The sequence below is a fragment of the Pinus tabuliformis genome, chromosome 3_2 (assembly GCF_031772625.1).
Source record: "Pinus tabuliformis cultivar Carrire ecotype Pingquan chromosome 3_2, CPIR1, whole genome shotgun sequence".
NCBI lineage: Eukaryota > Viridiplantae > Streptophyta > Pinopsida > Pinales > Pinaceae > Pinus > Pinus tabuliformis.
The window spans coordinates 1,161,073,687-1,161,096,228 of NC_142302.1; positions in this window are offsets into that span (position 1 = coordinate 1,161,073,687).

Consider the following 22,542-nt stretch of genomic DNA (forward strand, 5'->3'; position numbering starts at 1 on the left):
GATTTAACCCACGATGTCTTTTTCTTTAATTCACCCCTTACTGGAGCCTGATTGTTATCTGGTGCATGTTGTGGTGCTTGCTGTGGTGTCTTATCTTTCAATATTACTTCAACCACTGAGCCCTCCTCTGATGTATCAGCACCTGTAACCTTTTCTTCTTCAGCCTCTGTTTGTGTTTGATTGTCGATCATCACTTGCTCATCATCTAATATGTTAGACCCTGGAACATCTTCTGCTTCAGTCTCCTTGGACTCTACCTGTTTATTAACGGAAATATCCTATAATGTAATTTTCTTCTTTTTATACCAGAGCTTCAGGAATTTCTTCTGTACATTAATATTGATAGTACCCACTAATTCCATCCAAGGGTATCCCAAAACAACATCCATGTTATCCATATCTGAAGCATAAAAATCACCATGCAACACATACTTATCCATAGAAATCTTCAAATCCTTATACAATAGAACATCCTCATCATCCACCTATGTGTTTTCAATATGTTTTTCTGGAACTTGCAATTTTTTTACCAAATTAACATTGATAAAATTATGCTTGCAACTAGGATTTATAGAAACAATGATCTTCTCTTTCTGAATCAGACCATGAACCTGCAATAAGGATATACCAGTAGGAAATAGCCCCACATGTTTCTCTTTATCTTGTTTTCTGGCATGAGACCATCTGTCTAAAAGTAATTTTTCAAATTCTTCATCGGGCAGGTTGGAACACTTCTTTTGGTTAAGTAATCCCCACCATGTGGCTGCCTCATCTTCAAAATTAAACACTACAAAAGTTCTCCAATGATGTGTCCATAATAACTTGTGTGTTTTTATGTATTCTTCAATAGTAGGACTATTATCTTTTCATGTAAAACATAGAACCGCCATGAAGAGGGTTCGGAAAAAATTCACTTACTTGGCGAAAATTTGAAATTGTCACAGTTTAGTCAATATTGCTCAGAATCCCTATTATGACCTGTTTTCAGAAATGGAACAATCATTCTGCATCTATCGATGTGATAGAAATCTTGATCCCGGCAATAAAATTTCAGATCTGCGTTGCAACTCTCCCGCCGTCACCAAAATTTCTACAAAAAAGCGTTGATTTTAAATCAGCGATATCTCCCTCATCCGGACTGCGATTCGACTGATTTTTTTTTTGAAATTAGGCATTTTTCACAAAGATTCCAGATCTACAATTATATTTTGTAGATCATACACTAGGACATCCAGATCTGTGCCGCAAACTCGCTGCCCTAAAAAATTGTCTACAACCCCACTGATTTTTAGATCAGCGATATCTCCTTCATCCGGACTCCGATTCAACCGAATTTTTTTTTGAAATTGGCTATTTTTTCACAAAGAATATAGATCTGCAATTATATTTTGTAGATCTTGCACCAAAACGTACAGATCTGATCTGCAACTCGCCGCCCCCGAAATCCTGCAAAAAATTAAAAAAAAAATTCTCCACTTTTGTGCCCAAGAAAGTGCTCTGATACCACTTGTTATAGATCTAATCCAAAAGATATATGAGAATAGAAATAACCCAAGAATAATAAGATCCAAATATAGAAATGATTCACTTTATTGATCAAACCCTTAAGGTAGGGCAACACCATACATTCACTCCTTAAGGAAGGAGAACACTCCACAAGCCATATGCCTGTTCATACAATAATCCTTGACTATATTCCTTGACATGGAATCTCTAGCCTCTATATAGGCCTCATACATACAATACCATGGGTCATTACCATGGTTCCCTCATACCATCAACTAATACCATGGGCCCATTACTTTATTATTAACTACTTGTGGTCCCTTACATGATATGGGTTAACCACCTTATTTATTACTATGGCCCATCTCATTATTACATTATTACCTTAGGTACCTCCCTTGGTACCCCATATTATCCCCCCTAGGTATATAACAGTTAGGATGGTGCCTATCCTGTCTCTGATGTCCAATGTTGTTAGTTCTTCCTTGGTTTTATTGTTCAAAAAATGGATTAGCCTATTGGCCTGTTCGATCTTATGTCCCAATAAATTTCTGGCCTTTTGAATTTACACCTGTGCTGCTGCTATCAAATCAATCTGCTCATATATAATTTGAATAGATCTCCATACATTACTAATTGATTCACTGATATTAGCCCACAAAATGCCCTTAATTTCTCCCAGGGGCTTGTCTAAAGAGAGGTCTTTTTCCAATGCTTTCACTTTATTCTCTAATGCCTTTACCTCTCTTATCTTTTCTACCACAGTCATTTTAGATTTGTCATAACTTATTTCTAGCTTTGCCAATTTTTCTTTGGCTTCTTTCAATTCTGATACTTGGAGTTTTAAATCCTCCATAGCCTTTATTAATTCCTCAGTGGTCATGGTAGTGTTGTTGCCTGCTGCTGTTGCTTCTGAAGTACTTGGTTCTGTTGATGCCGGGACAGTAGGAGGGACTGCTGTTGTAACTATGGTAGGAGCAGTTGTAACTGTTGGAGCTGTTTGAGATGGCTGGGAGGTCGACACTCCCTGCTTTTCCTATAATGCCTTCTCCAATTCCTGCTCTGTCTCATTTAGTCTTTGATTCATTTTCATTAGCAAATCCATCATGTCTTCTTCTGCTTTTTCTTGCACAACCTCTGTGGTTTGTGGATGCATAGTAATTGGCAACTTTAATTGTTTCCTGAGGGCAGCTATGTCATCCTCCTTTCTCTTCATTAATTCTTTTATTCCCTTGGCATCCTTGGGATCATGTCGATCATGTCCCAGCTCAATGATAATTTCTTCCAAGGACTTTATTCTATTGTCCTTGGCTAAAGAAGATTCCTTTTCCAAATCTAGTTGGGCAGATGTGTTGTTCAATGAGTCCTGCAATTTCTGAGCTAATATTGCCTTGTCTGCCAATGTGGAATAGACCATTTCTCCAGTTTGCTTGTGCAACTCAATCTAGTCTATAGGATGAATGTCTTTAGCAAGGGCCTCCAGATTTGTTCTTATGTAATCAGTTGCTGACTGTGGCTGCTGTTGCACTTTAGGCTTAAAGTGGCTCAAGATCATTTTTCCTTCTTTAATGTCATATGCAGACATTAACCTTTGTTGTTTGGTGGGGGTCATCTTGAGAAATTGATCATAAAGTTGCAGTATTATTGGCTCATTCTGGGCCTTGATGTCCGTGAATGTTCTTTTGATATCCGAACCCTGTTTTCTTTGTGGCCTTGTGGAGGAAATTTCCACACTATGTTGTTTCTCCAATTGCTGCCTATGAGAACTGGTGGGTGTTTCTACCACAGGAGATGTCGGTGGGCTGGTTGCCCTCTCACTTCTTGGACTTTCTATGATCTCCTCTATAATTTCCTCTTCAGGTAGAGGATCGACTCTCTACCTTTTTGCTCTTGGTTGCTCTGCTGGCCCACTTACAGGTGTGGTCTCTTCTCGGTCCCTTTTTTGCCCTTTTCCTCATTTAGAGGAGTCTGTAATGTTGGTACCTCTAGCGCTTTGGTCTGGACAGGAGGAATTTTCCCTTGGCCTTGTTGTTTTGATGATGTTGGCTGATTTGTCATTTCGTGTTGCTCTGTATGCAGCACTTCTTTGCCTTTAGATGTCCCTGCAGCTGGTGTAGTGCTTTCTTGGGCTGGTTACTGTGAAGTTGCAGCAGTTGACGTGCCCACTCCGGTTTGCTGAGGCAATTTGAAAGAGACCTATCCAAAAGAGTCCAGGTCAAGAGTCTTTCCAATATTTTTCATTGCTTGTTCCATCTTTTCTTCTTCAGTGAGCTCTTCTATCAATGTGCCCTCTACCCACTCATCTTGATTAGCATACTGCTCTAATTTAGGGATCCTACAATGATTATAAGCTGATAGCCTATTTTTTACCTTTCTACCACAAATGAATCCATTTGGGTCATAGGGTACCCACCAAAAGCTCCTTTTTAATTTGAGTTGTTCACCCAATATCTTTTCAGCATTTTTCCATCCTTCCTTTTTGTTAATGATGAAAGGGCCTAATTGGTTTCTTAATTTCAGTTGAGCTTTTTTCTTGGCACTATGAAAATGTGTCAAATCTGAGCTAATAAATTGCCTGAAGTATTCTAAAGCAAACAGTCTCATAGGCACATATTTTGGTTGTTTATAAGGGCACAGCTCACAGCCATATATCCTGATCTCAGTGTGATTCTAGTAAAAGTACCAGTCACCTATTTTGTAGCTTTTAGAGAGCTGTAAAATTTTCTGCATGTCACCAGAGAGTCTAGGAGGGGGAGTTCTCATCAGCAGAGAGCAGACTGGATGTATAAATAGATCAATGAATACACAGTAAGTGTAAGGAGAGCTACGGACTTCATAGAAGACTGAGGTCCAAAATATCACAGACCTCCTTTCTCCTTTAGCATCCAACTTTCTGATAGGAAACTGAAAACTGTCTATTTGATAGTACAAGAATAGGTGATATATATAAGAGGTATACTTGAAGACTCCTTCTCTGTCCAGCATTATGAATTGGTCATGGATCTTGTTGCTAATGAAGGTAGCAAAGTCAAATTTGACAGCAGGAGAATGTCCTAGAATAAACATGGACATCAGAGCTAAAATGGTCTCATCAACATATTCACTTGTCTTAAATCCCAGGACATAGGATATCATGTCAATAATGAATTTTCCAGATTCATTTAACCAAACATGGTGAAAAGGAGGTGGCTCTCTGGGCTGGCAATCTAGTCTCATGAATAACTTGGCAATTCGGCCTATTTCTGCAGTGGATAGTTTGGAGCCTTCATCCATTAAATGTCCCATGGAAAGAGGAGCCAGAGGCTGACTGGGTTTGAAGTGTAGCATTTCATTGATTGAGTCAGGAGTTATATGAAAAAGGGCAGCTCCAGCTGGAGACATGACTGCTCTTTGAGTAGGTTCATAATTGGCACAACACATGCGAATTACGTCTGGGAATACATTTACTAAGGGGAGATAGTATCTGGGCAGATTGGATTCCCATATCCCATAGAGATTAGTTTTGTTTAGGTGACTGTTCCTAATTTCACAGAATGCTTAGAGGTGGTTTTTGTCACCAATTAATTCATGTATTTGAAAATCCATATCAGCTAAGGGCAACGACTCCAAGTCCTTATGAGGTGCATTGAAGGGAGCAATGTTCAAGGCCACTGGAGCTTCCATTGCCCACTTCTCTGTGACTTTTCAATTGAAATTTGGGTTTTTTGTAGCCAAATAGGTAAAATGACAACTGTGGGGCTTTTCCGAGGATTTTCAGACCACCGTAAGTTCGAACTTTAGCTTGCTAGGTGAATTTTGCAAGGGAAAACGAAGTTTGCGGGTTTTCTTGGTAAAAATGAGCAAAAACAGTGGTTCTGGTGCATATGTTTGAAGACAGCACGGTGTATTTAACTCAAATTTGGGTTCTTCAGGCAATTTTGCACAGAAAATTGAAAAAACACGGGGCTTGGGAACGAAATTTGGGTAAATACCTATTTTGACAGTGAACTGTGTGATTTGCAGGTCGCGGGACGAGCTGAAAGGCCGAAATGTGGACTCAATTTAGCTGGGTGGCAGACTGTGAGGTTAAATGTTGCTTTAGGACATAAATCACATGCACAGGTCACACTGAGAAAACAAGCGGAAATGAGTGAAAATGACACTTTCAGGCCTTTTTAACAATTGATTTTGGCGGGTTTTGGCGTGTTTCGGTCGGGTGACGTCAACATGACGGAGTGCTTTGTCGTGTAGCGGGGTGACATGGCGCTGACGTAGTTGTGACGTCAGCGGATGATGCGAGGGTGATGTCAGCAGGGAGGGAGCATGGGCGGTAAGCGGTTTGGCCCCCGCACCGCTTTTGGACAGAAGTGGTATTGGAGGGGGGGGGACAGCGAGCAGTGCGGGAGACTGCCACCTGTCCCAGGGTATGGCGGCAAAACCACCATCCCCCGGGCGCTAAAGTGTAGGCAGAGGAGGGCTCGCGATATTCATGTGGGCCGTCCGATCTGTGGGCTGTGATCCGACGGCGGGCGGTAACTGGAGTTGGCGGCGGGCTACGGCGTGGGACCCACGCAATAAAACAGTGAATTTAAATGTTTTGAGGGGTATTTGCTTTTGGTTGGGTCTGAGGGTTCCGGGGTTAATTCAATTAATCAACCGGATGTTGATTAATGTTTTTTGAATGGCGCGGCAATGGACTGCTAAAAGGTTCCAAATAAACCTTTTAATTCCCTTTGTAAAATAACATAGGGCTTATAGTGTAGCCGGGGGCGAGATATTTAGTTTTCTTGGGGTTTTCGTATAGTTATATAATATGGGCATGCAGGAAATATTCATGTACGAACTATATAATAAAGTTAATATGTTAAAATGAGAAATATATTCAAACAAAAGCACTAAGTTGAAAAGTGAAAACTTAGGCTTAGGGGAATGAAAGGGATCCAAGCTATGAATTTGGAAAACCTAGCAAGATGGAAGAAAGGCATTTTTACACAAGAAATGTGGCTTTGTTATCCTAAGTAAAAACAAAGTTTCACTTAGTCTTTTTCATGAAATGAAGTGAACTAGGAGCACTGAGCAGATCTCAATGTCCTTGTGGGGAGGTTAGTAAGTGTTTTTTGGAGAAATGAGGAGAGAAGTTAATCATGCTTCATCTATTTTGTAGCCACCTTGCCATGGCACTTATGATATCCATGAGATGATTCATCTTTGAAAGACAAGATTGCTCATAAGCCTACTTCTGCAACATCAAGACTGCCTACCCAGCCTATTACACCTAACATTTTTCTTCATTTTCCTTGGGTGCATTTGAACTAGCAGACCCTTACTCTCTTCTTTTCTTTTCGCTGCCATCCTATCTAAGTCTTCCTTTATTTCTTCCAAGGGCTCAGATTTAGCTGTTGAGCACCTTTGTTTCTCTATCTAACTACTTATCTACCAAGTTTGAACTGTTTGGACAGATCTTAGTCTCTAGCTCTAAAACAAGAAATTTAAACATGGACTGGCCAAGATTAAGTTGTTTGGCCATCCATCAAGTGTGACAACAGTCAACTAAGTGCATATGATGAAATTCTCTGCAAAAACAAAATAGTAGTGGCAATTTGGACTAGCACACTTTCCTGGTCCTTTCTTTGGGGTTCATTTTCTTTCTTTTTGACCAATTCATTCTTTTTGCCCTTTGATCTTTCTTTTAGGGCATACCCTCTTTTCATTTTTTCATTTTTTGATTTTTTCAAAATATGAAACCTTTGCAGCATGGAAAGGATGAACATATTTGGCATTTCATCAGTCAATCATGAAATATGACACCTATTGGTATAGGAGCATAACACTGGCTCCAGTTGGGGATGGCTTTTCCTAATGAAAAGCCAAGAACAACAGGTCAGATGGCGTTATATTCAATTCTTGCTGCATTTTGAAATTTCTCCTTTGCTGTAAATAAACAACACTGTACCTCTGCAACATATATATATTTTTCATAAGCTGATTCAAACAATTGCAGCTCTGTTTTTTGATAGTTTGTCTGAGTATTTGCCATCATATTTACAGCTCCCAAGTCTCCTTCTTCAATTCTTCTGATAAACTAATAGGTAATACAAAAAAGTGGCACAGTTCCTTGCCTTTTCCTCAAAATTTGCTACATATTCCTTCCTATCTTATTGTTGTAATAAACTGCAGAAAGTAAACATTCTTATGTACAAGTTTGAGTCCTGAAATTTTCAACAAAGTGGGTCAAAATAATGCTTGAGCATCCGACCATTGACCAGCCCATCTTCTGCTTTTGTACCATCCAGGCTTTTCAAAAAGTAAGTGTTGTTTCCTTGTGAAGCCTGAATAGCAAAAGGTCCTTTCCATAGGAAGTCAAACTTCCCATGTTTTCCTTTATCTTCCCTTCTGGAATCCCATTTCAGTACTTTGTCTCCTATGAAAAAATCCTCTGCCTTTGTCCTCTTGTCAAATATCTTCTTAAGTTTTTCTTGTAGAACTTGAGACCTTTGATACACTTCCTCTCTAGTCTGCTGTAAATGAATAGTCTGATTGATTCTTCTATGAATGTCATTGGGTTCTGCCTGTACTTCTTGCAGCAACTTTATCACAGGGATTCCCAAAGATGAAGGGAATACAGCCTCCATGCCATAAACCAATTCATAGGGGCTTGTTCCAATAGATCTCTTTGTAGTCAACCTGTCTGCCTAAAGTGCATTGATAAGCTTCTTATGCCAGTTTTTCTTGTTTTCCTCCAATATTTTCTTAATGATATTGATCAAGATTTTATTGGATGATTCAGCTAGACCATTACCTTGAGGGTAATAGGTTGTGGAGTGGCCTAAGGTAATATGGTGTTTGTGACAAAAATTGATAAATGCAGCAGCATTATCAGTTATAATCTTTTCTGGACAGCCAAATCTAAACAAGATATTGGTTTCCAGGAATTGCATGATCACTGAATCATTAGCTTGTCTACAAGGGATGGCTTCTATCTACTTGGTGAAGTATTCTGTGCAATCAAAATCCATTTATGTTGTCCAGGAGAGGGAGGGTGAATTTCCCCAATGAAATCTAAACCCCATTGTTGAAATGGCCTTTCTGTGGAAATTGGTTTGAGGGGTAGGGATAAAAGCCTTCTCTTGCCTTCAAAGATTTGACATTTATGGCAAGAAGTCACAAATTTCTTTACATCAGCAAACAGGGAGGGCCAATAAAATCCAGCTCTTAGGATTTTATCAGCTGTTGATTTCCAATACAAATGTCCACCACAGTCCCCTGCATGAAATTCTTTCAGCACTTTGTCAGTTTCATTCTTTGTTAAGCAATTCAGTAAGATGCCTTCATGATTTTCCAAAATAAAACATTATCTACAATGCAGAATTTTGAAGCTTTCATTTTCAAAAATCTCTTTTTAGTTCTGCATAACCCTGGAGGAGCCTATAGGTTTAACAATACATAAATTATATCAGCATACCAAGGTGATTGTAAAAAGGCTTGATTGATCTATGAAGTTGCCATCTCCTGTTCGTTATCCAGTTCATTGATGTTAAGGGCTTGAAAGTTGGTTTCAGTCATCAATTTAGCTAATCCTTGTCCTTTTATCAGCTTTGCTAGTTTAATTTCAATGTCATATTCCAAGATGTTAGCTATCCATTTGCCTCTTTTGCCTTCAATTCCTTCTTGAGTTAGAATATCCTTGACCACAGTGTTTGGCACATAAGCTATTACATGAGAGTATAAGATATAAACTCTGAAATCCTTGATAGCCTTTACCAGAGCATAGGTATGTTTTTCCATGATTTGATATTTTAAAGGTACATCTCTAAGCAATTTGCTGAAAAAAGAAATGGGCTTTTCACAGCCCTGATCATCTTTCTGTAGTAAAACAACAGCAATAGTATGTTCAGATGCAAAAGAAAAAATTATAAAGTCTCTGTCAAATTTTGGGCTTGTGAGGACTGGTGTTTTAGTTAAAGCTATTTTGATTTCCTCAAAGGCTTGCTTGGTTTCTACTGTCCACTTGACTTTGGAATCTTTCTTTAACATATTGTTCAGCAATCTTATCAGTTCAGCCAAGTTGGGTATGAATCTTCTTAGAAATTTAATTTTCCCTAGGAAAGCTTGAAGTTCTTTAATATTTCGAGGGTGTGGAACTTGTAGAATGGCTTGTATCCTGTCTGGGTCAATTCTAATGCCATCTTTTGAGATTATGTGACCTAACAGTTTGCCCTCTTCTAGGCCAAATAATGATTTCTTTGGGTTTAGTGATATACCATATTTTCTGCAGATTAAAAACACTTGTCTGAGGTGTTCTAAATGCTGTTGATTTGACTTGGAAAATGCAGTAAGGTCATCAAGACATATGACCGGAAAATCATGAATCTCTTTAGAAAAAGCTATGTCCATAGCTCATTGAAAAGTTGCCCTTGCGTTCTTAAGTCCAAAAGGCATTTTTACATATTTAAAAGTTCCCCAAGGTGTTGTAAAAGCAGTCTTATCTTGATCATCAGGGTGAACTAAGATCTTATTAAAGCCTGAAAATCCATCTAGCAGTGAAATTCTAGAGGCACCCACTACTCTTTGTAAAATGTGATCCATCTTGGGTAAGGGGTAATGGTCCTTTAGAGACACTTTATTCAGATTTCTCAAATCAACACACAGCCTTATTTCTCCTGTTTTCTTCCTAGTGGGCACTAAATTTGAGATCCATTCTGAAAATTTGATGGGTGCAATAATGCCAGCTTCATACATTCTTTTGACTTCTTTTTCAATGAGAGGAAGGAGTATAGGATTGACCCTTCTAAGTTTTTGTTTGAACGGTTTTTTATTTTCTTTTAGGGGTATTGTATACTGGATCACAGAAGTATCATAGGACTTGAGGTCTTCATAGCTCCACGCAAAAGCATCTTGAAATTCTTTGAATAGTTCAATATATTTCAGCTTTTGGTCAGGAGGCAAAGCTTTAGACAGCTTTATCATTTTAGGATTTTGGTGAGTGCCTATGTTACAGTCCTCAATTTCTGCATTTAATGGCTGCATTTTTGGCTTTCTTGGAATATCATTAGAGTCAAAAATATCCTCCAGAGGAGTTAAGCCTGTGGGTAAAAAATTATCCTTTAAATCAATCACTTCAGACTCTCCTTCAGCAATTTCATCAAAGTTTATTTCTTTCAGCTCTTGTAATTCTTTGCTGGTAAATTTTGTTGGATGTAAAATCTGATTTGTTGTTTCAGCTGAAATATGAGTTTCAATTCTGTCCATTTGATCAGTTTCACAAATGGTGCTTGTGTCTATATTTGTACTAGAAAATTCCTCTTTTAAAGTTAGGAAATTATTGATCTGAATGTCATTTTCAAACACCTGCCAGTTTTTAACATTGTCTGGAACAGCAGGTCTGTGTTTAATTTCAGCAGTAAAATGATGATTAGGCTCAAACGGCAGTTTACAAGTGCTGGCAAATGTTGCCAAACTGTGAGCATGCAAATTGTGGTTCCTTGGAATTTTGGTAAGTTGCGACTCTAGAAAGGTATTAAGTGTTTCAATTGCTGCCCCTCTATAAGCTCTTAACCTAAGATCATTTGTGACAAAGTTTCCTTGCATTTGTTGAATAACCAGATCAGAGTCTCCTAAAATTGATATCCTAGCTGCCGCTAGACTTTTGATCAATTTGAGTCCTAGCAAGAGGGCTTCATATTCAGCCATGTTATTTGTGCATCTAAAATTTAGCCTGTATGCATGTCCTTCAGCGTGATCATTATGCATGTTATGTATTCAAATCCCTGCCCCTGCTCCTAGTTTATTCACTGACCCATCAAACTCTAGATATCATAGATTTTCTTGATTACAGCTGGCATCAGGATTTTTAGAAACTTGTTTAGCAGGCAGATTTGGATTTTCAATGTCATGTGGTTTCCCTTGTGTGTCTGTTATATCAATTTTCTCAGCAATTTCTAGAGTTTGGGCAGTAGATTCTTCATTTACACTTATTCCTTGTGCTGATTCTAGAAACTTGTTATCAGTTGGAGGGCAAATTCCAGTATTGAATAGGATGAAAGAGTCCATATCAGAATGCATGGAATAAATGGAAAAATTTTGTGGTTTCTCTTGGCTGCTGACCACATATTTCATTAACGTTTCCCAGTACAATCTCTTTGGCTGGCCAAAGACTGAGATGGTAGCATAAGACATGTCCAACTGTAGAGATCCCTGGAGCTTTGCACCTCAAGATCTGGACAAAAGCATTCCATATTTTAGTGGGATATCAGTTACCACTACATCCATTAAAATAGTCTTGGCAGGATATTGGACTAGAGATACACATAAATCTTTAATTAGGCCTAGACATCTGACCTGACTAGAATCAAAAGAGAACAAGTCTTTGTATGGCCTTGTGACATCTAGGTCCAACTTTTCCATCACAGGTTTAGGCATTACATTATGGGAAGCTCCTGAATCAAACATTGCATTGTGAAGCACTTTGTCGTGAATGTTTAGACTTACATAGAATGGAGGAACTCCTCCATCTACTGATTTGCCATTTACTTCAGGGCCAAAAATTAATTCTGGTTGGTCATCTAGAACATTCACTGCATCTCTGTTTTCTGAAATTTGAAGTGACCTGCTGATTTGTTCTCTATAGACATCATGTTTAGCCAATTCGGACAATGGAATTGCTATTTTTAACTTGCCTATTTCGGTTTCAAGGTTGAAAGGTTTTTCCATTTGAATTTTTGCATTTCGGGCAGCAAGATTTTCTTTTTCTGCTGCGTCTTCGATGTTTTTTCCTTTATCAGGAGTGTTGTTATGAACTGAATCTGCTTTAAAATTAATTTCAGGAGATTTCTTTGCATTTTCTTTGGGAGGAAAGGAAGTGGAAGGCTGATTGTTTGATGGTTGTAAGTCAGATATGTCCTCAACCGTGGGTTCTTTTGGGTTGAAGTCTTTTCTAGCAGGGAGTTGTATAGGGAGGCTATTAACCTTTACTTTTTTAGGTTGCTTGGTATCTTTCTACTTGTTGGGTTCAGGAACATCTATCGTTCTGCTTCTCAACTTGTATTGTTTATGAACCTCATAGACAGCTGCATCATATCCCTCTCTAAAATTGAATGATTCTCCCGATTTGGCTTAAAATTGATTAAAAGTGTGAGCTTCTTGATCATCATGGGTCAAAAATATTTGTTGTTCAGTGTTTAGACCCATTAAGTTAATTTGAGTATCCTCTATTGGTTCACTAGAGATTGATGCTTCAACATAGTTCTCTTGGAATGGAGGCCTAATGTTTTGGTCAAGACCAGCCTTTCCAGCATTGGGATTCTGATTTTTTCTGAAGTTTGGATTTCTTCCGGTGTTACTTGGTTGACCATCCCAAGAGGATTTCCTCTCAATTGTTTCTACTCTATCACCCAATCTATCCATTCCTTTAATAATTGCATCTAGTTTTTGCTCAAATGCAGAGGGTTCTTCTTTAAAGGGAGTCCTTCTTTCAACTCTAGCCCGAGCTCGTTTAGAAATAAGATTGGCCTCTACACTGACAGCTATACTCTGCATGTCTTCTAAGCTTGGAGGATCTCTTTCTCTGAGTTGGTAAGCCATGTCAGAATCAAATCCATCGGGGAATTTGATCAAGGCCAAGTCTAGTGGAGGTCTAAGATTCTGAGGAATAGCATTGTACACATTATTAAATCTGGCACAGTAATCTTGAATAGTTTCTTGTGGGCCTCTTTTCAAGCTTTCATATTCTGATAGGATGTGTAATGGGTCCTTCTTCTTTTCCCATCTGTTCAAGAAAGTTTGATAAAGGGCATCTGGGTCAGCAATAGTGTTTACAGGGAGTGCCCTAAACCAAGTCCTAACATCACCAGTTAAACTTTGGACAAAGATTTTCATTCTCACATCATCAGCATCAATTTCATAGTTCTCAAAATAATCTGTCATTTTCTTAGTATGTTGTTGAGCTGTATAGGTGCCAGTACCATCAAAATAGGTGATTTTTCTTTGATAATCTTGAGGCATAGCCCCTGGATTTGCAGGTAACTGCAGGGGAGCATATCGGTTTGCCATATTTACAGAGAAAAGTGTAACAGCTGGAAGAACAGGGATAACAGTGGAAATATATGCTGTGGATGGGGGAGTGGAAAAGATATTTTGAAGTGATGATGGTTAACTAGAAGAAGCTGCAACAATGATAGAAAGGACTGCTGCTTTTCCGGGAGTAAGCTCAGATTGGGTAAGGTTCTGCTGAGGTGTGTCAAAGTTTAAATCAACAGAATTTTCTTGATTGTCTCGGATTCTAAGGCTCTTTGGGATCAAATTAGGATTTTCAAAGATAGCTGGAGGATTTGGATCTGGATTTGATCTAGTGTAACGGATTTTCTTCTTTGGAGCCAGCTTCTAAATCTATTTTTTGGTTTTCCTTGAAATATTTTAAGAATACAAGTTTTGACAATATTTTGAAGGAAGCTTTTGAAATATAGGAGGCTTTGAATTTTCCTTCAGATATGTTTGAAACAAGGAAACTGATCAAGTCTTTGAGACAGCTGTTCAAAGCCTAAAACTAGGCTGGAGATTGACTGAAGCAGCTTTTATTTACTCCTGTAATTGCATAGCAAAAACAGTTTCAAAGGCTACCTGGCTAACTTCAGGCTCCATCTGTAGCTTTAGAAAATAGACAGCAGTAACAAACAATCATTCAGGTCCCCAGTGGAGTCGCCAATGATGTTATCACTCAGGTTGTTCCCCAAAAGTTGTGAGAAAAGGAAATACAGCCGAGGTAACCACAGACCAATCTTTTAGATGCAGTTTCTAGCCAATCTGCATCCAGAGAGGGCTCTCTCTTTATGATTTAGCTTTGTTTTGCATTAGGCTAGTTATGAAGTACAAGGTTTTGTTTGATTTTTTGGATAGTTACATTCAATAGAACAGGGGTGCAAATATGAGAAGTTCAGTCCATTAGGCTAATGGAGTCTATGAAGATGAACTGCTAGATATGGTTTCTTTGACAGAGGGAGGAACTACAGAGCAAGGTAATCAACCATGAAACAAATTCTAAGCTGGAATCAAGTGAGATGGGGTCAAGGGGTGAAGGGAAACTAAGAATCCTTCATCATGCTGACAGAGGGAAAGTGGATGAATATTGCCAGGAGTAGTTAAGAATTCCTTAGCTATATTCAAGATGTAAGAACCAGGGGAAACAGGAGCAGTTAAGAATTCCTGCTTATGCTAATTCTGAAGAAAACATAAAAAATAACAGAGATTGAACACAAAGTACAGTTAAGCAAGTTCTGGGTTATTCTTTTTCCCTATTATTCAGATCATGAACATAGATGATATATAAAAACACAGAAACTGTAAAACATGAGTTAAAAAGACTTATTGATCCATGAAATAATTCGAGAATTCTGCAACATAGTCCTCTGCCATCAATTCCATAACTAGAGAGTTCAACAACAACGCATTCCAACAACCTTTTATTCAGAAGAGTTTTCAGAGTTACAGCGCAGTTCCAGAAATGTATCACCAACCCCTAATACTTTGCTTGGGGAGGTATTTGTACAAAAATGTTTACAAAATATCTCAATGAGATAATATCTAGTAATAACTTCTTCTACCTACTCTACAGGAGAAGTAAATGATCTTGGGAACAGGAAGAAATAAATGCAGAAGTAAGTGATGCTGTGCTGGCCGCTCAATTGGTGAGATGCATTGACTATTTTCTCAGTGAGTCGGCCGGTGGACGCTTCACTGATATTCCGCGCTGCTGGCTTTGCTTTCTCGGGTGCTTTTAATTTTGCTTTAATAGACCACTGCCCAGCGTGATTCTTATCCGCTCCTTTTCTGCACTTTATGATATCTGTCGTGTTCTGGGAAAAAACAAAAGTTTGAAATCCGCCTACAAAATTTCCAGCATACTTTGCCACCACTACTCTTCTGGCAACTGATGTCTTTGCAGCTTTATCAAAGTCTCATCAGCATCTGTGTACTTGTAGAAGTTAGGCTGGACTGTAAAAAGATGTTGTACTTCATGTTCAATATAAAACAGATTTTCCAAGTTGTTGTAAAGAGTTTGGCCTGATGGAAGAGTCTTCTCTGCTGGAGTACTTGATGATGATGCATTTTGTTAATCAGCAGCATATCTATTCAACCTGAGCTGGTACTTAGCTTGTCTCAGCAGGCGTTGATTACTTCCCACCAGGCGGGGCAAGCCCCTTTCCCGCAAAACTACAAATTTTTTTAAAAAAGAATTTACCTCCACTTGCATGTCTTGGCTCTTCCTTTCCAAATTCTACATCAGGGTTCTCATGGTCAAAACTCTTTTGATTGTTAGGATGGTGCCTATCCTGTCTCTAATGTCCAATGTTGTTAATTCTTCCTTGGTTTTATTGTTCAAAAAATGGATTAGCTTGTTGGCCTGTTCGATCTTATGTCCCAATAAATTTCTGGCCTTTTGAATTTCCACCTATGCTGCTGCTATCAAATCAATCTGCTCATATATAATTTGAATAGATCTCCATACATTACTAATTGATTCACTAATATTAGCCCACAAAATGCCCTTAATTTCTCCCAGGGGCTTGTCTAAAGAGAGGTCTTTTTCCAATGCTTTCACTTTACTCTCTAATGCCTTTACCTCTCTTGTCTTTTCTACCATAGTCATTTTAGATTTGTCATAACTTATTTCTAGCTTTGCCAATTTTTCTTTGGCTTCTTTCAATTCTGATACTTGGAGTTATAAATCCTCCATAGCCTTTATTAATTCCTCAGTGGTCATGGTAGTGCTGCTGCCTGCTGTTGTTGTTTCTGAAGTACTTGGTTTTGTTGATGCCGGGACAGTAGGAGGGACTGTTGTTGTAACTGTGATAGGAGCAGTTGTAACTGTTGGAGCTGTTTGAGATGGCTGGGAGGTCGACACTCCCTACTTTTCCTGTAATGCCTTCTCCAATTCCTGCTCTGTCTCATTTAGTCTTTGATTCATTTTCATTAGCAAATCCATCATGTCTTCCTCTGCTTTTTCTTGCACAACCTCTGTGGTTTGTGGATGCATAGTAATTGGCAACTTTAATTGTTTCCTGAGGGCAGCTATGTCATCGTCCTTTTTCTTCATTAATGCTTTTATTCCCTGGCATCCTTGGGATCATGTCGATCATGTCCCAGCTCAATGATAATTTCTTCCAAGGACTTTATTCTATTGTCCTTGGCTAAAGAAGATGCCTTTTCCAAATCTAGTTGGGCAGATGTGTTGTTCAATGAGTCCTGCAATTTCTAAGCTAATATTGCCTTATCTGCCAATGTGGAATAGACCATTTCTCCAGTTTGCTTGTGCAACTCAATCTGGTCTATAGGATGAATGTCTTTGGAAAGGGCCTCCAGATTTGTTCTAATGTAATCAGCTGCTGACTGTGGCTGCTGCACTTTAGGCTTAAAGTGGCTCAAGATCATTTTTCCTTCTTTAATGTCATATGCAGAGATTAACCTTTGCTGTTTGGCGGGGATCATCTTGAGAAATTGATCATAAAGTTGTAGTCTTATTGGCTCATTCTGGGCCTTGATGTCCGTGAATGTTCTTTTGATATCCGAACCCTGTTTTCTTTGTGGCCTTGTGGAGGAAATTTCCACACTATGTTGTTTCTCCAATTGCTGCCTATGAGAACTGGTGGGTGTTTCTACCACTGGAGATGTCTGTGGGCTGGTTTCCCTCTCACTTCTTGCACTTTCTATGATCTCCTCTATAGTTTCCTCTTCAGGTATAGGATCCACTCTCTGCCTTTTTGCTCTTGGTTGCTCTGCTAGCCCACTTACAGGTGTGGTCTCTTCTCAGTCCCTTTTTCTGCCCTTTTCCTCATTTAGAGGAGTCTGTAATGCTGGTACCTCTGGCGCTTTGGTCTAGACAGGAGGAATTTTCCCTTGGCCTTGTTGTTTTGATGATGTTGGCTAATCTATCATTTCGTGTTGCTCTGTATGCAGCACTTCTTTGCCTTTAGATGTCCTTGCAGCTGGTGTAGTGCTTTCTTGGGCTGGTTGCTGTGAAGTTGCAGCAGTTGATGTGCCCACTCCGGTTTGCTGAGGCAATTTGAAAGAGACCTGTCCAAAAGAGTCCAGGTCAAGAGTCTTTTCAAGATTTTTCATTGCTTGTTCCATCTTTTCTTCTTCAGTGAGCTCTTCTATCAATGTGCCCTCTACCCACTCATCTTGATTAGCATACTGCTCTAATTCAGGGATCCTACAATGATTATAGGCTGATAGCCTATTTTTTACCTTTCTATCACAGATGAATCCATTTGGGTCATAGGGTACCCACCAAAAGATCCTTTTTAATTTGAGTTGTTCACCCAATATCTTTTCAGCATCTTGCCATCCTTCCTTTTTGTTAATGATGAAAGGGCCTAATTGGTTTCTTAATTTCAGTTGAGCTTTTTTCTTGGCACTATGAAAATGTGTCAAATCTGGGCTCATAAATTGCCTGAAGTATTCTAGAGCAAACAGTCTCATAGGCACATATTTTGGTTGTTTATAAGGGCACAGCTCACAGCCATATATCCTAATCTCAGTGTGATTCTGGTAAAAGTACCAGTCACCTATTTTGTAGCTTTTAGAGAGCTGTAAAATTTTCTGCATGTCACCAGAGAGTCTAGGAGGAGGAGTTCTCATCAGCAGAGAGGAGACTGGATGTATAAATAGATCAATGAATTCACAGTAAGTGTAAGGAGAGCTACGAACTTCATGGAAGACTGAGGTCCAAAATATCACAGACCTCCTTTCTCCTTTAGCATCCAACTTTCTGATAGGAAACTGAAAACTGTTTGTTTGATAGTACAAGAACAAATGATATATATAAGAGGTATACTTGAAGACTCCTTCTCTGTCCAGCTTTATGAATTGTTCATGGATCTTGTTGCTAATGAAGGTAGCAAAGTCAAATTTGGCAACAGGAGAATGTCCTGGAATAAACATGGACATCAGAGCTAAAATGGTCTCATCAACATATTCACTTGTCTTAAATCCCAGGACATAGGATATCATGTCAATAATGAATTTTCCAGATTCATTGAACCAGACATGGTGAAAAGGAGGTGGCTCTCTGGGCCGGCAATCTGGTCTCATGAATAACTTGGCAATTCAGCGTATTTCTGCAGTGGATAGTTTGGAGCCTTCATCCATCAAATGTCCCATGGAAAGAGGAGCCAGAGGATGACTGGGTTTGAAGTGTAGCATTTCATTGATTGAGTCAGTAGTTATATGAAAAAGGGCAGTTCCAGCTGGAGACATGACTGCACTTTGAGTAGGTTCATAATTGGCACAACCCAGGCGAATTACGTCTGGGAATACATTTAATGAGGGGAGATAGTATCTGGGCAGATTGGATTCCCATATCCCATAGAGATCAGTTTTGTTTAGGTGACTGTTCCTGATTTCGCAGAATGCTTGGAGGTGGTTTTTATCACCAATTAAGTCCTGTATTTGAAAATCCCTATCAACTAAGGGCAACCACTCCAAGTCCTTATGAGGTGCTTTGAGGGGAGTAATGTTCAGGGCCACTGGAGCTTCCATTGCCCACTTCTCTGTGACTTTTCAATTGAAATTTGGGTTTTTTGTAGCCAAATAGGTAAAATGACAACTGTGGGGCTTTTTCGGGAATTTTCAGACCACCGTAAGTTCGAACTTTAGCTTGCTGGGTGAATTTTGCAGGGGAAAACGAAGTTTGCGAGATTTCTTGGTAAAAATGAACAAAACAGTGGTTCTGGTGCGTATGTTTGAAGACAGCACGGTGTATTTAACTCAAATTTGGGTTCTTCGGGCAATTTTGTAGAGAAAATTAAAAAAACACAGGGCTTGGGAACGAAATTCAGGTAAATACCTATTTTGATAGTGAACTGTGCGATTTGCAGGTCGCAGGACGAGCTGGAAGGCCGAAATGTGGACTCAATTTAGCTGGGTGGCGGACTGTGAGGTTAAATGTTGCTTCAGGACGTAAATCACATGCACAAGTCATAGAGAGAAAACAAGCGAAAATGAGTTAAAAATGACACTTTCAGGCCTTTTTAACAAAAAAAATTGATTTTGGCTGGTTTTGGCGTGTTTCGGTCGGGTGACGTCAACATGACGGAGTGCTTTGTCCTGTAGCGGGGTGACGTGGCGCTAACGTAGTTGTGACATCAGCGGATGATGCGAGGGTGATGTCAGCAGGGAGGGAGCATGGGCGGTAAACGGTTTGGCCCCCCCACCGCTTTTGGACAAAAGTGGTATTGTGGGGGAGGGGGGAAGCGAGTAGTGCGGGAGACTGCCACCTGTCCCAGGGTACGGCGGCAATACCACCATCCCCCGACCGCTAAAGTGTAGCCAGAGGAGGGCTCGCGATATTCATGTGGGCCGTCCGATCTGTGGAGTGTGATCCGACGGCGAGCGGTAACTGGAGTTGGCGGCGGTCTATGGCATGGGACTCGCGCAATAAAACAATGAATTTATAATGTTTTGAGGGGTATTTGCTTTTGGTTGGGTCTGCAAGTTCGGGGGTTAATTCAATTAATCAACCGGATGTTGATTAATGTTTTTTGAATGGCGCGGCAATGGACTGTTAAAAGGTTCCAAATAAACCTTTTAATTCCCTTTGTAAAATAACATATGGCTTATAGTGTAGCCGAGGGCGGGATATTTAGTTTTCTTGGGGTTTTCATATGGTTATATAATACGGGCATGGGGGAAATATTCATGTAGGAACTATATAATAAAGTTAATATGTTAAAATGAGAAATATATTCAAACAAAAGCACTATGTTGAAAAGTGAAAACTTAGGCTTAGGGGAATGAAAGGGATCCAAGCTATGAATTTGGAAAACCTAGCAGAATGGAAGAAAGGAATTTTTACACAAGAAATGTGGCTTTGTTATCCTAAGTAAAAACAAAGTTTCACTTAGTCTTTTTCATGAAATGAAGTGAACTAGGAGCACTAAGAAAATCTCAATGTCCTTGTGGGGAGGTTAGTAAGTGTTTTTTGGAGAAATGAGGAGGGAAGTTAGTCATGCTTCATCTGTTTTGTAGCCACCTTGCCATGGCACTTATGATATCCATGAGATGAATCATCTTTGAAAGACAAGATTGCTCATAAGCCTGCTTCTGCAACATCAAGTTTGCCTACCCAGCCTATTACACCTAACATTTTTTCTTCCTTTTCCTTGGGTGCATTTGAACTAGCAGACCCTTACTCTCTTCTTTTCTTTTAGCTACCATCCTATCAAAGTCTGCCCTTATTTCTTCCAGGGGCTCAGATTTAGCTGTTGAGCACCTTTGTTTCTCTATCTAACTACTTATCTACCAAGCTTGAACTGTTTGGACAGATCTTAGTCTCTAGCTCTAAAACAAGAAATTTAAAAATGGACTGGCCAAGATTAAGTTGTTTGGCCATCCATCAAGTGTGATAACAGTCAACTAAGTGCATATGATGAAATTCTCTGCAAAAACAAAATAGTAGTGGCAATTTAGACTAGCACATTTTCCTGGTCCTTTCTTTAGGGTTCATTTTCTTTCTTTTTGACCAATTCATTCTTTTTGCCCTTTGATCTTTCTTTTAGGGCATACCCTCTTTTCATTTTTTGATTTTTTGATTTTTTCAAAATATGGAACCTTTGCAGCATGGAAAGGATGAACATATTTGGCATTTCATCAGTCAATCATGAAATATGACACCTATTGGTATAGGAGCATAACACTTTGCATAGGCCTCAAAGAGGTGGGGGGTAGGGCTGAACAAATGTCGAATTAACATTATTATATTTGTTTGTGTGTAGTAAAAAGTATGTGCGAGAGAGTTGAGGTCCTTTGCATAGTAAGTCCTGGGGTCGTTGTGCAGAGCATTTACTATGTGAAGGACAAAGTATGTGCGGGAAATTTGAGGTCTTTTGCATAAATGGGCGTGGTAAAAAACTGTAATTTCAATTATTGTGAAGAAAAAGTGTTGTGCGGTAAAATGAATGTGCAAAAGGCTTTGTCTTTTTTAATAATTATTTAGCAATGGTTTTTGGAAGTATGGAAGTACTTGTACGAAGGTGGTTGTGCGAATCTAGCTATTCAAAGGTATTGTGCGAATCTAGCTATTCAAAGGTATTGTGTGTGAGGATTCGAATGTTAATTAAGGGCATTATTAAGTGTGAAAGGAGTTGTATGGACAAAGTTGTGGGGAGGTTGTTGTGTGTGTGCAAATTTTATGCTAAAGTTTTGTTCAAAGTTTACTAAGATAATAAATATACAATTCTCTTTTTTTAATTGTTATTTATTGACGTATTCCACAACGTATAATAATTAATTAATATCAGTTTCGAAGCTAGTTTTTCAGAGGTTTTGTGTGCGAAGTTTCAAATGAAAATTAAGGGCATTATTGAGTGTGGAAGTAGCTACGCAGACGAAGTTGTGCAAAGGTTGTTGTGCATGTGCGAATTTTATACGAAAGTTTTGTTCAAAGTTTACTAAGATAATAAATATGCAAATCTATTTTCTAATTCTTATTTATGGATGTATTCCACAACGTATAATCATTAATTAATATCAATTTTGAATGTCAATCACTGAGGACGATATTGACTATGGAAGTAGTTGTGCGGATGAAGTTGTGGAGAGATGGTTATGTGTGTGTGTGTGTGGATGTTATGTAGAGAACAAATGCATGTGCGGAATCTACAATACACAACACTAAACTTGATAAATGAAATTTGATATTGTATATGGTTTTGATCTTTTTGCAATTATTGTTTGCATCGAACTAGCAGTTCCGTCGTTGTTTGAACAAAAAATATAGTGTGCAGAGTACTTAATGCAAAACAACATATTTTCACTTAGGAACACAAATTGTATTAAAGTTAACATGTCCATACTTCGTCAGCCCTTGTGCGGAGAAACGTTGAAGTTCATATGTATCTGAATGTAGAAGTGTATGTTCCTTGTTCTAGACACCATCCTTCCGCACATATTTGAAACACTATCCATTTGTACATATTTGAAATTGTTAGGTTCTCGTTTCAAAGAAAGAATATTGATTTCTGATGTAATTGTAATAATCAGTAGCTTCTGTTTAGGAGAAGCATG